At 50.6% G+C, this 16,574-nt stretch overlaps 1 long non-coding RNA gene across 1 annotated transcript in view; it reads right to left on the bottom strand.

The window, feature by feature from the left end:
• LOC141370010 (uncharacterized) overlaps positions 1-16,574 on the bottom strand; it is a 37,515-nt gene that overhangs the window by 6,414 nt on the left and 14,527 nt on the right. The gene's annotated exons all lie outside the window — the stretch shown is intronic.

Raw genomic sequence — 16,574 nt, 5'->3', positions numbered from 1 at the left:
AATCTGGGCATTTGAGGGCATTTATTCGTGTCTTCCAGAGGCCAGCAGAGGCCCCAGCACACAGAGCAGGTGCTCAAGGAGTGGGGACCGTGGATAAGGTGGCTCTGTGCTGTGGTGTTTCAGAGGGGCTACAGGGCCTCAGCTGTTCCCTGTGGGCTTCATGGAGGAGGCAGGGCTACAGCCTGTGGAGACTTTGATGGTCAGGGGACAGACGTGGCTTTCCACCTCATTTTGCCACTCCCTGGCTGTGTGGCTTTAGGCATGTTACACAACCTCTCTGGGGGTTTCCTCATCTATAAAGTGCAGGTGGTAACTGTGACTTCATGTAGGGTTGTCAGAGAAAGGCCAGCCACGTGGCAGGAGCTCGGTCAGGAGCTGTCAGTAACATGCACGATCACTAATGATTATCACCATGAGGTCTGCAGAGCACAGCATCGTCTGGTTCCTATATCCTTTGGCAGACAAGGTGTGGAGGCTCGGGGGGTGCCGGCCTCGCCCCTGGATGACCCCTGCCTGTCTCCCTCTTGTCACTCTTGTCACCACTCTTCCTGATCTTGAGGAGTTGATTGTTTTTCTGTAGCTTGAACCCTTTTCTCTGCCCCAAATAGAAGACACTCTCTAGGAGAAGCCAAGCCCATCAGGTTGACCCCCCACCCAACAAGTGGGCAACCATGGAGGCCCTTCAATGTGGTGCCATCTGAAAGTCTGTTTCCCATCTGCCCATATGTCATAGTCCTCGTGGATCCAGCTGTGAGCAGGGCTGACCAGGGCCCTTCCCTACAAGGGGCCTACAGTCTGGTTGCACCTCGCTTTTTTCACTCCTTCCAGTTAACACAGTTTGGCGACCATCCAGTTCAGCACAGATAGCATTGTCTTGGGCTTCCTAGCAGCTCTGCACCCTTTGGATGGAAACAGAAGAACCTGACTCAAGATAACAAGCAGGAAAGGAAGGTAATGGAAGGCTAGCTCGAAGAACTGATAGGAAGCCCAAACCCAGGCTTGGCTACAAGTGGGAACCAGGGAGGCTAGAACGAATGGCAGGAGTGGAGTTGGGAAGAGCTGGCTGGGGGGAGCTCTGTGGCCACCCCCAGACACAGGCATGGCCATCGGGGAGGGAGTCCTGTACTCTTCTGCCTCCTTGCTTCACGGTCCACACCTAAAGGCAGGTGCGGGGATGTGACTGGTTGAGCTTGCTCTCCTGTACGGGTCCTGCAGCTCCCTAGCAGGAGGCTGAATATGCCACCAAGGTGCAAGAGAGACCAGGGCTTTTGCCCAGAGAGGAATCTCCCATCATCCCATAGAGCCAGGCTGTAGAAGATGTTTGAAGGTCCTGGTGATACTATTATTTCTTCTGCATCCTCTCCTCTCCCCTCCCAGACTCTCCTCTCTGATCCTGCCCTCTACACACACTGCTGAGCCACGCCCCACCACCTCCAGCTTCTTCCCCTCACCCAAGGACTGATTTCAGCTTTCCCTGGTCTCATATGGACTTTCCCTGTTTAAAGATGTCTTCCTCATGGGACTGCCTGTATACCAGAAGTCCTGACCTTAGCAATCCCTTCTTGTTGTGAGGATGCTCTCCAGAAGGCTCCAGAGAAAGGCACCCGTGTCCCCTGTGAGGAGGAGTTGCTCTCAGGCCAGATCATGTGAGGGGCACGTGCAAAGAACCTCACAGTTCCTTGACATCTTATTTAATCTAACTTTATACCTGGATCCCTGGGGGTGTAGGGAAACCCCATCTCAGTCACATTTGAGGGCTCCCCACCCATCTCTAGGGTCGCACAGGCAGGGAGTAGGGCTTGCAAGAGCAGGCCTCTCCTGTCCATGGCCTCATGGTGGCTGCAGACACCCCCAGTGACAAGATTCCATAGGTCTTAACTCTACCCCGGCCCTAGGGAAATGTAAGGGTTGGGGAAAGGTCACAGCCTCTCCAGGGATCTCCCTCTCTGCCCTCTGGAGCCCTGCCACCTCTTTGTGGTGCTCCCAGAGGACCCTCTGATCACTCATCCCTCCTTAGTCTTGGGGACCCACCTCTCTCTGCCTCTCCTTCCCCCTACCATAGTCCCCTGAAGGAACTGGAAGCAAAAGCCAGAGAAGCGTATTCTCAGGTAGCCGCTGGACTTGAGGCAAAGAAGTACAAAGGCCTCATGACCCTGCTTAGAATAATGGGGGCAGGGGTGGATGGATTAAGTATGGGCAGAACAAAGAGAAAATATCTCCAGTAATCACTGTCATTCTGGGATAAAAGAGACTTCCTGCCCATTCTGTGTGTTCATTCATGGGTTTAATCCACAAATATTTATTGAGAGCCTCTAATGTTCCAGGTGCTGGGCTAGACACTGGAGAACCCCCCCCCCCCCAGTAAACCAAAGTGACATGGCCCTGGGATACCTATAGTGAATAGAGAGAGACTGATTATAAACAAGCCAGCAAATAACAAGCTAAATGATCAAATAATAAGAGAGTACCCATGGGTGAGGAGAGCTCGCTTAGAGGTGGGAGAAAGGGACTGCGAAGTAGGTGCCTTCCCCCTGCACACCTCCCTGACTTGGGCTACATGTTTCTAGCCTGAAATGCCCAGATTAACCCCTCATGACTCACCTCAAACATCACCTCTGTTCCCAGGATCTAACCCTGCCCTTTTCTAGAAGAATGGTTCCAGTCTCTGTGCACATGTGTTGTGTGGTCCTTGCCTGTGGGTCTTCCTCCTGCACCAGAAAGCTCTTCAGAACAGGACTGAGGCCCCTGCTTCTTGCAGACTGTGCACCTGGGGCAGGCCAACAGCATGGAATGAATAACGCAATGAGAGAATGCAGGGAGCCTGCAGTTAGGGGACCATAGGGCTTCCCACCTGCCTGAGCACTCTGCCCTGGGGATGGGGATGCCTGTGCCACTGCTCGGGAGACCCTGGCCTTCTGCCTCCTCTCTGGTGGCCCAGTCATGGGGATTTCCCATTCTTCTCCCCTCCACTCTCCACAGGAAGGCTGGACAGAAGTTAGCTGGTGGACAAATTGGCGAAAGGCATTTAGGAAAAGGGAACTGCGTAGTACAAAGGCACAGAGGTGTGAAAGATCTAGCTTGAGGTTCTGCTTTATTAGACTCGAAAGCAAGACAAATGGCAGTTGGGGGAGTCAGGCATATTCCTGAGGGTGCTCAACATGGGGAGGGGCGGGTAGAACCCGTCTGCGGGGCGAGAAGGGCTCCTGTGAGTCCCACTTCCTGCTGGCCCCCCACTTGTCTCCTGTGCCTGACTTGCCTCGGATGGTAATTAGCAATTTACAGTTCTGTCTGTCTCCTAGAATGAGCCGGAGCCCTTGGGACCAAGAGACCTGGCTTAGATGTCTTTGTGTCCCCATGGCACTCCGCACGATGACTTCAGAAAGGAGATAGTTTATAAAATGTTTGATAAATGAAAGAACGAGTCCCCTGAAAGGCAGGGATGTTTACTCTGATTTCACAGAGGAGGTAGCTGAGCCAGGCACTGGAACTAGAACCCCCCAGGCCCTGCTCCACTGTCTTCCTGGAGCTGTCCAGAGGAAATAAATTGTGGGGCTGAGATGGCCCACCGATGGAGTGCCCACCGGCACCCTGCCCTCGGGGGGGGGTACCCGGGGGAGGGTTGGCTAGGCATGATTCATCTTTCCTGAGGTCCTGGCATATTTTGCCTACCTCCACAGGGCCAAGGGTCATGCTCAGAGCCCCCCAATCCCAGCGTAATTAGGCCCTCCCAATCCCCAAGCACCACGCACGGAAGACCGCTAGGTGGCACTAAGTGGTCACTTAGTCCCTTCCTAGAGACCTGGCAGGTCCTTTGTCTCCTCACTGTGCCTGAGCTGGGCTCCCGGGCACCTCAGGAGCTGGGTTGCCCAGTAGGTGTAGGGAGGAGAGGTTCCTTTGCTGAGAAGCTTGCACTGGGTATGTGTGGAGGACCTCATGGTTTGTGTTCATGAGCCCTCTTGTTCGTTTTTCACAATAACTCTGATAGGACAATGGGACATTATCCCCACCTTAGTGGAGAGAGAGAACGAATTTCTTGAAAGGTTAGATGACTTGGCCAAAGCCACCCTGCAAGCTGGGTCTGGAACTCAAGTCCCAGGTACAGGGAGGGTCCTGCGGTTTTTGCAAAGTCAGCAGAGGGCCCTGAGGCTCCAAGTGGCTCCGGCACTTCCCATGTGACCTTGAACAAGCTGCTGAAATCCTCAGTCCTGGTTTCATCATTAGTGAAGTGGGTCTAAGAGCGACCAACGGAGTTAGGACAAGTAAAGAGCTGGGGTGGAGGCAGGCAGGGGTGACCCCCTCATGGTTAGCTCCTATTGTCTCCATTACACCTAGTCTAAGTGGCCACACTGTACCGACCCCCGTTTCCCTCCCTGCCTCTAGAGTGGCCCAGAAGATAACAGAGAATTAACAGGATCCAGAGTAAATGAAAATTTCTCGCCTGGGTGGCTCAGATGGTTAAGCGTCTGCCTTCGGCTCAGGTCATGATCCCGGGATCTTGGGATCGAGTCCCGCGTCGGGCTCCCTGCTCACTGGGAGCCTGCTTCTCCCTCTGCCAAGCTCTCTCTCTCTCTCTCCTCTCTCTCTCTGTCTGTCTCTCATGAATAAATAAATAAAATCTTTAAAAAAAAATTTCTCTTTCAGTCTTCCCTCCTAGAGGACCCAGGCTGTGCCTACCCACTATGAGGAAGGGGAGAATGAAGGCCCCCCACCTTCCCCCAACAAACATAAGGTCCCAGCCCTAGTCGGTGAGTACGTTTGTCAGAACTGGTCCTATTTTTTCCTCTGTCCCTCTTCTTTTTTCTTTTTTCTTTTTTTAAGTAGGTTCCATGCCCAACATGAGGCTTGACCTCACAACCCTGAGATCAAGAGTCCCATGCTCTACCAACTGAGCCAGCCAGGCACCCCCTCCATTCCTCCTCTTAACAGAGCTTTGACAACCCTTTGAGTGGGATCTTCAGACTGAGATTACCAAGGAAGAGGCAGGCTTACGGAAGGTAGGCAGCTCACAGTCCCCCAGCTGTGGGTGAGAGCTAGGATGGGCATAGGGTCTCACCATGGCACTCAGAGCCTTTGAAAAAAGAGCAAGCATGGGTGCCTCTCAGCTCCTAGCTTTGTCCCAGAAACCCCACGCTCAAGACTCCATTTCTTTTTTTTTTCTCCCCTCCACCCCCCGTTTTTTTAAGAGAGAGAGCGTGCGTGTGTGAGCACAAGCAGAGGGAGAGGGAGAAGCAGGCTCCCCGCTGAGCAGGGAGCGCAAGGTGGGGCTCCATCCCAGAACCTGGGATCACGACCTGAGCCGAAGGCCGACGCTTAAGCAACTAAGCCACCCAGGCGTCCCTTCTTTAAGATTCAAAAGCCTCACCTGCTGAGACAGAACCGGCTGGGAGGGGCCGAGACGGAAGGGGAAGGGCTTGGAAGGAGACCCTGAATAGGAACATGAACTCCGGGCCAGACTGGCCCTGCAGGGAGGGAGCTGACTGCTGCTCCACCTCCCACTCCTGACTCTCACTCCCTTGACTCTGGCTCCTTCCTTGCCAGGAATGGCCCTTCATTTCCTCTCCTGCCAGTATTGGGTTCAGTAAGCAGAGCCCCAGCTCACCTGGAAGGTGTGGAGTGAGAAGGGCGTCCAGTTACATGCTGGGGCTGGGAGGGCAGGCAGGGGCAACCTGGGGGCAGGAGCCGAAGGCCTGGGAACCGATGGTGGGAGCAGGTGGGGGGGGGCCCAAGGCACCCCCACCCTGTGGGCACGCCCCCATCCCTGCCATGGGGGACCCTATCTTCTGGACTCAGTGCCTTCCTGAACTCCTTCTCCCAGCTCCTGGGGACTGTTATGGAAAGACCGGCATCCAGCATCTGGTAGCTAGTGCTTCCCTCCTAGAGGACCCAGGCTGTGGGTTCCCTGAGCTGGGTCTCAGTTTCCTTACCCTCAGAATGGGGGTAGGGCAGGAATAGGCCCTGTTGGACCGACGCCCTGCAGCCTGGGATTGTGTCCGCAAACTAGAAGGGCTCTGCACACGCCTGAGGAGGTCCTTCTCTCTCTTTTTTTTCTCTCCACCCAGGGTGGCCTCCTCCCCCCACCCCTCCCCCTGGGCCCTGGCATAGCACTCTATGCCTATTTAAGGCAAATCTCCTGATCTCCTTTTAAATAACATTCGCTTCTTGTTGTGGAGAAGACAAGCAAGGCCTGAGCTTAGGGAAAGGGGAGGGGAGCCCCGGACAGCCCATCAGAGAGTGGGGGAAAGGGGATATGGGGGTGAAGCAGGTTTGGGAAGGTCCTTGCCCCACTCCCCACTCCCAGCCTTCCATTTGGTCCCCTTACTGCACAGGCCGTCAATTGGCTCAAACCCCTTTAGAGGGGCTGGGGCACTCCCAGAATGCTTCATGCAGCCCCTTACAGGCAGTGGGGGTGGGGAGATGAGGAATAATGCCAGTCCCAGGGCCTGGGATGGGTGAAGAAGGAGCACAACCAGGGTGACCAGTAAGGGGAGTGGGAGGGTCTGAGGTCTGATCTCCACAGCTTGCCCACTGTGAGGGATGAAACACAAACGTTCTTTGGTTCTAGGATCTGAGGCTCAGAGAGTCCAGGAGACCTTCCTGGGGCCACACAGCTAATGAGTAGAAGGATCTGAAATACAAGCCTGGCCTGGCTCAAATTTAATGCTTTCTCCCCCTTCATGCCAGGTGTCCTTGTGCCTGGGGCTGTATGTGACACCTGACAGTGACTCTTATCGGAAGCAATGTGTCATTGAAAGCCCCCTGCACACGCCCTCCCTCTGCCTGCCTAGCTCCCAGGTGGGGGGCCTTGATTCCTTCCTGCCTGCCTCCGCCTCCTTTCCTCTAGGCCCACCACTCCTCTCCTTCCCCTTCTCCTGAGTTCCTGGCCCAGGCCCTCCGGCCTAGCCCAGAACAGCCCACCTTGACTTGGTTCATACACTGAGAAAATTATAGGTGGAAGGCGGCATGTTCCACACCCCTCTAGAGGAGCCAGGCCGGGGACCCTTCCCACTGCAAGACCCCTACAGGCCCCTTCCCACAGCTCAGTTCTTCCCCCTAAGATCTGAGGCCACCCTCTCCTGCTTCCTTCCCTCCCCCCTTCCTAGTCTTTCCCCCAGGTAGCCATCTCCCCGGCCTCCCATCTCAGGCAGGGCTAGTGTCTGTCCCTGTGGCCCTCTCGTGACTGAGACGCCCTCTCTAGGGTTCAAAAGGAGAGGGTCAGGGATCCTTTACGGATCATGTTGCCTCCTTGGGACCAGACACTCACTCCTTAGGCATGTGAGCCCCAGCAGAACCAGCCCCAACCCGTGTCAGTGTCAGGCTGAACTGGGGGCTGGGGGACCAGAACAAGAAGCCCTAGCCTTTCTCTGGATACTTAGGGCATAAAGGGGTATTAGCAGTCAGCTGGTCTGATGGCTTCAGTTCACAGATGAGCTAACTGTGACCCAGGGAATGAGAGGGGAGGCTCTGGGGTCCCACAGTGAGACAGAAGCTAAGTTGGATCATACTGGGACCCTTGATAACCCCAGGTAAGGGCTTGATCCCTGCGGGAGGGTGGTCTATTATAGGAGAAAACGTGGCTTCATATTTCATGGGGGTGTCCTTGAGCCTCCAGGGTTTTTTGTTTTTGTTTTTTTTTTCAGTGTGGCTCTACTATTTTAAAAACTTTATTTTTATTTTTTTAAAGATTTTATTTATTTATTTGACAGAGAGAGACACAGCGAGAGAGGGAACACAAGCAGGAGGAGTGGGAGAGGGAGATGCAGGCTTCCCACCAAGCAGGGAAGGGAGCCCAATGCGGGGCTGGGTCCCAGGACCCTGGGATCATGACCTGAGCCGAAGGCAGACGCTTAATGACTGAGCCACCCAGGTGCCCCTTAAAAACTTTTTTAAAGTAAACTCTATGCCCAGCGTGGGGCTCAAACTCATGACCTCAAGAGTTGTATGCCCTAGTGACTGAGCCAGCCAGGCGCTCCAGTGCGGCTCTATTATTAACCTCTTGTGTGCCCTCAGGTAAGCCCCTTTCCCTCCTTGGGCCGCAGTTTCCTTGGCTTGGATAGATGATCTCTGAGACCCCTTCCCATTCAGACCTCCTGCACCTTCCATCAGCCCAGCCCCATCCCCCCAGGCCTCTATTTCCCAGCTCTGGCCCTGGTCCAGACCTCCCTCGTAGCCCACTGAGATTGCTCCAACAGTCTCTGCACTGTCTCTGGCCTCCACTCTTCCCCTCCACCCCACACACTGCCCAGGTAACGTCCTGAGGCTTTAGGAACCTCCTGTGGTCCCCCATGGCCTCCCTTAGAATGACCCACCTCATCATCTGGCATTCAGCACATCCTGCCTGCAGTCTTGGACCCTGTGCTTGGTTTCCTCATTTGCCAAGTGGCACTAATAACCCCTCACTAGTAGGGCCGTGGTGTGGACACGCTGGGATACATGTGAAGAGCCTGGGAAAGGCTGGATGGCCTGACCAGCACTCCTGGCTTCTCTGTGCTAGAAAGGCTGCCCATCCCACCACCACTCTCCTTCATCCAGATTGGCAAGGTCTTCGAAGCTGGTTCCAGTTCCACCCCCTCTTAGAGAGGCCAGCCTCCCAGTGGCCCCATCACAGGCGACCTCGCCCGTGTGGAGCTCCTACAGGGCTGGACTCTACTGGCCTGTCTCCACCTGCAGCTCCCGCCATCCTGGGGGGAAGGTATAACTGGGGGCCTCTAGAGAGCAGGCTGGCAGGACACTTGCTGAGACAATGGCTGGGTCTGTGGGCTCCTGCCCACACCCCATTTCATCCCCCAGGGCGGTGTTTTTGACAGAGGATTATCTTTGACCCTCAGAGACATCCTTACTGCCAACTCTAAAAAGACTCCTAGCTGGGCCTTACAGCCCGCTTTCAGCTGGAGGTTTTAGACCGTGTCTTGCCCTCTTCTGGTGACTGACCAAGTGGATTCTCAGAAACCTTCCCAAAGGCCCAGGAAGGAATAGCCGGCAGGAAATATAAGTTATTGGAAGAGACACCTAAGGGAAGAGAAATCAGAACTTAGACACTTGGAGACTTCCCATTCTGGGGTCTAAACACTCTCAGCCACTTACTAATTATAGGGCCTTGGGGAGATTACTTAATGTCTCTGAGCCTCAGCTTCCTCATCAGTAAAATGGGGACAATAATATCTCATCCTATGACAAAAGAATTAAGTGATCCATGCAGAATGCTTAGCTCATGGCCTGGTACCTCATAAAGGCTCAAAAAATAGTAACTATAATCCTTGTTGAAGACAGATGGGGGGCACCTGGGTGGCTCAGTCAGTTAATCATCTGCCTTCAGCTCAGGTCATGATCCCAGGGTCCCAAGGATGGAGCCAGTTGGGCTCACTGCTCATCGAGGAGTCTGCTTCTCCCTCTCCCTCTGCTCTTCCCCTCAGCTCATGTGCTTGTGCGTGCGCTCTCTCTCAAATAAAAAAAAAAAAAAATCTTAAAAAAAACTTCAAAACATATGGGGGTGTCTGGGTGGCTCAGTCAGTTGAATGTCCAACTCCTCAAGGTCCTGAGATTGAGCCCCACGTCAGGCTCCACGCTCAGTGCAGAGTCTGCTTGTCCCTCTCCCTCCCCCTGCTTGCTCTTACTCTCTCAAATAGATAAAATCTTCAAACAAACAAACAAACAAACCCAGATAGATCAAGGCCCCCAGCTGAGGCAGGAAGGGCTATTGGGAAGCAGGGAGGCACTGAGGCACAGGCTGCTCAGCCAGAGGTAGGCAGGTGTTAGTAGCTAGAATAAAAACACAAAGTCCCAAGCCTGGTGCTAAACAGTCTACATACACTATTTCATTCATTCATTCATTCATTTACACTATTTTTTTTTAAACCTCAGGCTCTCCTTTTGTCAAAAGTAGGGCTTTGGAACAGAAGTTTCCTAAGGCCTTGCCAGTTCAGTGAGCACTTGACTTTGGTTTACAGAGGTTTTCAGTGTACAGAGTACTTTTGACTTTATAGAGCCAACTCTGTGAGTGTTCTGATAGTTGTCAGTGGTCACACAACCAGATCTGGGACTCGAACCAGGGAGGAGGGCTCCATCTTTCTGCAGGGCCCGGTGGCACACGGCTCTGAGAGGGGTGGGTGAGACCTGAAGCCCCACCAAGGGCCTAGGGAGGAGCATGGCCCTTGAAGGCAGCCACGTCATGGAAGCTTGGCTCTGGCTCCTGCCCAGCGTCCGGTTCTGTCGGGCTGTGCCGGGGCCCAGAGGTCTGGGTCTGGAACTCATCAGCCCCACCTGTCAGCCCTCCCCTGGCCAGCACCCGGGGGCCTTCAGTTATCACTAAGGAGAGTGTGGCCTCAGTCCAGGGGCCCTGCATCCCTTCCCTGCTGGGGACCTCGGGCAGGGAGCTGTGCTCCCATCAGCCAAGCACCCCTGGTTTGACCAAGCTCTGTTATATGACAGGTACCATGAAATCTACAAAGACCTCAGTCATTCAATAAATATTCCTTGAACACCTATAGTGTGCCTGGCCCTGAGCTGGCTCCAGGGAATCTGACAGAAATTCCTGCCTCCACTCTAGGAAAAGAAGTTGTAAAGGAAAGCAGAAGTGTGATGGGAAATAAAAAAGAGAGCGATTCACTTTACACAGAGTAGTCAGATTAGGCCTCTGAGCTGAGAGAGGGAAGGACAGCTAGACAGAGCAGTCCAGACAGAGGAAAGGGCCCACACCAAAGCACTGAGAGAGGAAAATCTGGAGTGTCTGGAGAGCCACAGACCACTGCGAGGGGGGCCTCAGCAAGCTCTCCCCCAGTAAGTGCCCACTGGACAAATAAACAAACCATCACAAGGATTTTTGCTTCCCGCCGAGATGGAGTAACCAGGACTGGATTTATGTCCCCACCTAAGATGACTAAAATACCCCACAAAATATATGAAACAATGGTTCTCAAGACACTGGACACCAGACAATGAAAAGCAGTGACTCCTGGGAGTCAGGAAACCAATGAGGAAAGCCCTACGGATGCCCCACTTTACTTCCTGAAGAACGTTTCCAGACCAAAGCATAGGGAGAGGAGAGCAGGTGGGGTCTGGCATTCTCCCTGCACTGACAAGATGAAGTCAGGAGTCTGAGGAACCAAAAAAGAACGAGTTGCACCCAGAGAGAATTCTGGAGCACTACAGACTGTAGGTCTTCAGTCATTCAGCTTAGTGCCTGCATGTGAAGATACTACTAGAAAGCACGGTTAGGGGGCACCTGGGTGGCTCAGTCGTTAAGCGTCTGCCTTCGGCTCAGGTCATGATCCCAGGGTCCTGGGATCGAGCCCCACATCGGGCTCCCTGCTCCGCGGGAAGCCTGCTTCTCCCTCTCCCACTCCCCCTACTTGTGTTCCCTCTCTTGCTGTGTCTCTCTCTGTCAAATAAATAAATAAAATCCTTAAAAAAAAAAAAAAGCACGGTTAGAATCAACCAATACGATTAGAGAGAATAATCCTTGGAACTCACACAAGGCTGGGAATAGTGCTGGCTCCCACAAACCAGAGTGGAAACCTCACAACTAATGGGGCATTGAGTGGACCATTCACCAGACCTTTTGACTCAGAAGTGGGTGAAAACAAAACACCAGTCCGGCCCCATCTAACAAAAGCAAGATTTGAAAAAGGACCAAACTGTTTCCAAGTGCTTTTGCATCCCAGAACAAAACTTAAGAATACTGATAAGAATACAAAAATGTCCAGCATCTAACAAAATAAAATTCACAATGTCTGGCAACTGATAAAAATTAGCATGTATACAAAGAAATGGAAAAGTATGACCCATAATGAAAAGAAAATACTGATCAGTTGAAACCTACCCAGAAGTTACCCAGATGATAGAATTAGGAGACAGACATTGAAACAGTTACTATAACTATGTTCCATATGTGCAAGAAGATAAAGCAAAGGCTGACCATGTTAAGTAGAGAAATAGAAGATATTTTTTAATAGACCCAAATTGAAATTCTAAAGCTGAAAACTATAATGTCTGATATTAAAAATACACTAGATGGATTAATGGAACATTAGATGTGGCAGAAGACTAGTGAACTTGAATACATAGTAACAGCAACTATCCCAAATAAAATACACAGAGAAAAAAGGCTTCAAATTAATAATAACATGACACTGGGAGCTATGTGACCTAATATATTTGTGTAACTAGAGTCCCCCAAAGAGGGAAGAGGACAAGAAAAAGAAATACTTGAAGGAAAAGGGAAAAAAGTAACTGAAAAACTTTTAAATTTGATGAAAATTTTGATTGAAAAATTTGATAAATCCATAGATCTCAGATACTTAGTAACCCCAACCACAATTCACATAAAAAAACTATACCAAGCTCTCCTCCCAGCTCAACAGACAGCAACATCTTCTTGTGCAGGGCCAGCTGGGTCCCTGGGACACAATGGTAAAGGTTGGGGTAAATGGATTTGGCCATATTGGATACCTGGTCATCAGGCCTCCTTTTTTTTTTTTTTTTTTTTTTTTTTTTTTTGGTCAGAGAGAGAGAGAACACAAGCAGAGGGAGCCAAAGCCAGTGGGAGAAGCAGGCTCCCCACTGAACAGGGAGCCCGATGTGGGACTCGATCCCAGGACCCTGGGATCATGACCTGAGCTGAAGGCAGACGCTTAACTGACTGAGCCACCCAGGCGTCCCTTAAGGTTTTATTTTTAAGTAATCTCTACACTCAGTGTGGGGTTCGAATTTACAACCCTGAGATTAAGAGTTGCATGCTCCACCAACTGTGCCAGCCAGGCGCCCTAAGGGCAGTACTGTTACCATCAGTGACCTATTCATTGATCGCAACTACGTGGTCTACATGCTCCAGTAAGATTACACAAGTGGCAAGTTCAATGGCACAGTCAAAGCTAAGAATGGGCATCAAGGGAAAGCCCATTTCCATGTTCCAGGAGAAAGATCCCACCAATATCAAATGGGGTGATGCTGGTGCTGAGTATGTAGAGTCCACTAGTGTCTTTACTACCTTGGAGAAGGCTAGGGCTCACTTGAGGGTAGAATCCAAAGGGTCACCATCTCTGCCTCTTCTGTTGATGCCCTCATGTTTGTGATGGGCATGAACCATGAGAACTATGACAACTCCCTCAAGACCCTCAAATGCTTCCTGCACTACCAGCTGCTTGGCCCACCCTGGCCAACGTCATCCATGACAACCTTAGTATCAGGGAGGGACTCATGACCACAGTCCATGCCATCACTGCCACCCAGAAGACTGTGGATGACCTCTCTGGTAAGCTGTGGCATGATGGCCATGGGCTGCCCAGAACATCATCCCTGCTTCTACTGGCACTGCCAAAGCTGAGGGCAAGGTAATTCCTGAGCTATATGGGAAGCTCATCAACATGGTCTTCCACGTCTCCACTCTCAATGCGTCAGCAGGATCTGACCTGCCGCCTGGAGAAAGCTGCCATATTTGATCACATCAAGAAGGTGGTGAAACAGGCATTGGAAGGCCCCCTCAAGGGCATCCTGGGCTGCACTGAGGACCAGGTTTGTCCTGCAACTTTAATAGAGATACCGTCTTTTCCACCTTGGATGCTGGGGCTTGTGTTGCCCTCAGTGATCACTTTGTCAAGCTCATTTCCTGGTATGACAGTGAATTTCACTATAGCAATAGGGTGGTACACCTTAGGGTCCAGATGGCCTCCAAGGAGTAAGAGTCTCCTAGACCAACAGCTCCAGCAAGAACACAAGAGAGAGACCCTCAGCTGCTTGAGAGTGTTTACCCCAACTCAACTTCCCAATACACTGAGATTCTATACAGTTTCCATCCCAGAATCCCTGAAGAGGGGGAGGGGCTTAGGGAAACTTCCATATCATATACACCAATAAAGTACACTGGACCCAGCCCCCTCCCCTCCAAAAAACCTATACCAAGGTATATCATAAGTTGTTTTTAAAATGTGATAAAGGGAAAGATTTAGAAGCAGCCAGAGTGGGGCACCTGGGTGGCTCAGTCAATTAAGCATCTGACTCTTGATCTCAGCTCAGGTCTTGATCTCAGGATCGTGAGTTCAAGCCCTGTGTTGGGCTCCATGCTGGGCATGGAGCTTACTTAAAAATAAAAATAAAAATAAATAAATAAAAGCAGCCAGAGTAAAAAGACATATTACATACAAACAAAAATAATGCTAACAGGTTTTTTTGTCAGAAAGCATGTAAAGAAGACAGTGGAGCCACATCTTTAAAATACAGAAAGAGGGCGCCTGGGTGGCTCAGTTGGTTAAGCGACTGCCTTTGGGTCAGGTCATGATCCTGGAGTCCCGGGATCGAGTCCCGCATCAGGCTTCCTGCTCATCGAGGAACCTGCTTCTCCCTCTGGCCCTCCCCGCCTCATGTGCTCTCTCTCTCTCTCGCTCTCTCAAAATAAATAAATAAATCTTTAAAAAAATAAAATAAAATACAGAAAGAGGGGTGCCTGGCTGGATCAGTCATGGGTTCAAACCCCATTTTGGGTGTAGAGATTACTTAAATAAATGAATAAATAAAAACTTTAAAAAATAAAAATAAAATACAGAAAGAAAAAAAATACAACATCAACCTAAAATGTTTACCTAGGTTAAAAAAAAAAATCTTTACCTAGGTAAAAAAAAATCTTTCAAAAATAAAAATGAAAGTGAGACCACATGGGATGAAATTAGAAATTAATGACAAAAGGAAATTTGGAAAATTCACAGACATGTGAAAATTAAGCAACAACTCTGAAATAAGCCATGGTCCAAAAAAGAAATCACAAGGGAAGTAGAAAATACTTTGAAATAAATTAAAATCCTGTACCAAAGCTTATGGGATGCAGCTAAAGCAGTACTCAGATGGAAATATATAGCTGTCCAATTTAGTAAGTTTTGCCATAGGCATACATTTGTGAAACCATCATCACATTCAAGATAATGAACATATCCATCCCCCACAAAAGTTTCCTCCTGCCCCCCCTTAATCCCTCCAGCTCCCCGCTGACTCTCAGCCCAGGCAGCCACTTTCAGTTACTATAGACTAGTTCGCATTTATAAAATTTTATATAAATGGAGCCATATTCTTTAAATATTTTGTAGAATTCGTCATTGAAACTATCTGAGGCTATGGGTAATTTCTTAAATTAATACTTCAATCTCAGGGTGCCTGGATGGCTCAGCTGGTAGAGCATGCAGCTCTTTGTCTCAGGGTTGTAAATTCAAGCCCCACATTGGGTATAGAGATTACTTAAAAATACTCGGAGATGCTGAATTGACTCCCTATCAATCACAGGTCCAAATGTAAATTCTCTGGGAAAGACTCTATTGGCCCACTTGGGTTAAGGACTCCACGGTGCCTCAAGGTATGTGTTCAGGGGGCAGAACCACATAAGATGAACCTGACTGGTCTTACTTCCTGCAGAGGGAGAACAGGACAAGTGTTAGGAAAGTGCTTGGTGGACAGACCACAAGAGGAGTGCCAAGAGAAATAACCAACACATTAGCTGGAACTCAGGAGACCTGGCATGTTCTGTACTCAGAATTGTGCCTCTTGATGGGGGCAGCATCTATTTTTGTAATGTTCAGGTGAGCAGCAGTGGGAAATCAGTGGAGGAAGAAATCTCTTCCACCTGGGCAGTCCAAGGAAGGCTTCACGGAACAGGTGCCAATGATACCAGCTCTGTAAAAAAAGGTATGCTCAGCATTTGTGTGACCTTTAAAGTTTAATAAGTGCTTTCATAGCCTCTCTTTACAATGGACACCTACCTTCTCAACCTCTCCCCTGGAATTAGCATTATTCTATATCCCATTGCACAGTTGGGGAAATGGCCAATGAGAGACATTGACTGACTTGCCCACGTTCACACAGCTTGACAGAGCAAGATGTGACCTCTAGTGTTTTGACGCCAGAACCCTGGCTTGCTCCCTCTCCAAGGGTGACTTCAAACGGAGTGTGGGGAGAGGGGCTTGGTTGGTGAGTGCTTAGCAGGGACTGAGAAGGGAAAAGAGCTCAGGTAGCATCTCTGAGCTCCTCTGCAGAAGATGCCCTGCCTCCTGCTCTGGCTCCAGATACCCAGAGACCACCTTTGAGCTGTGCTGCAGACTCAGACCAGTTTCCGCCCCACCCTTCTGACACCTTATCCCGCAGCTCCAACACCTTGGGAGAACTTAGACTCAAAATGTGAACTCATTAGAGTCCTGCAGAATGCCAAAGAAACCTCAGGACCCACCCCAGCCACTTGAGGATAATCAACACTAACAATCAAAAGCCTCAGCCACATACACATACAGTACTGATTTCATTTTCATAAACGTTTCAGGGTAGGTACCGCTCCTATCCCCATTTCACACTTGTGGGAAACTGAGGCTTAAATGACAGTTTATTCATTGTCCCAGATCACATAGCTGATAAGTGGTGGATCGAAGTGTGTCTGATGACAAATGAACTAAAATCAACCTGCTAAATTGTTCCCTCTTCTCAGTTTGCCTGTTTCTATTGGCGGCACCAGGCCTGACATCCTGCCATGTCTCCCAGTTTCAGCGTCTCAGGACAGCCCACAACTCTGAAAGAGCTGGGGGCTCAGGACGGGTGGCAGACAGGCCATC

Source organism: Callorhinus ursinus, unplaced genomic scaffold, assembly GCF_003265705.2.
Source record: "Callorhinus ursinus isolate GAN/ISIS: 27379988/994484 unplaced genomic scaffold, GSC_fseal_2.0 scaffold25, whole genome shotgun sequence".
NCBI classification, from domain to species: Eukaryota; Metazoa; Chordata; class Mammalia; order Carnivora; family Otariidae; genus Callorhinus; species Callorhinus ursinus.
This window is presented reverse-complemented; position numbering and strand designations above follow the sequence as displayed.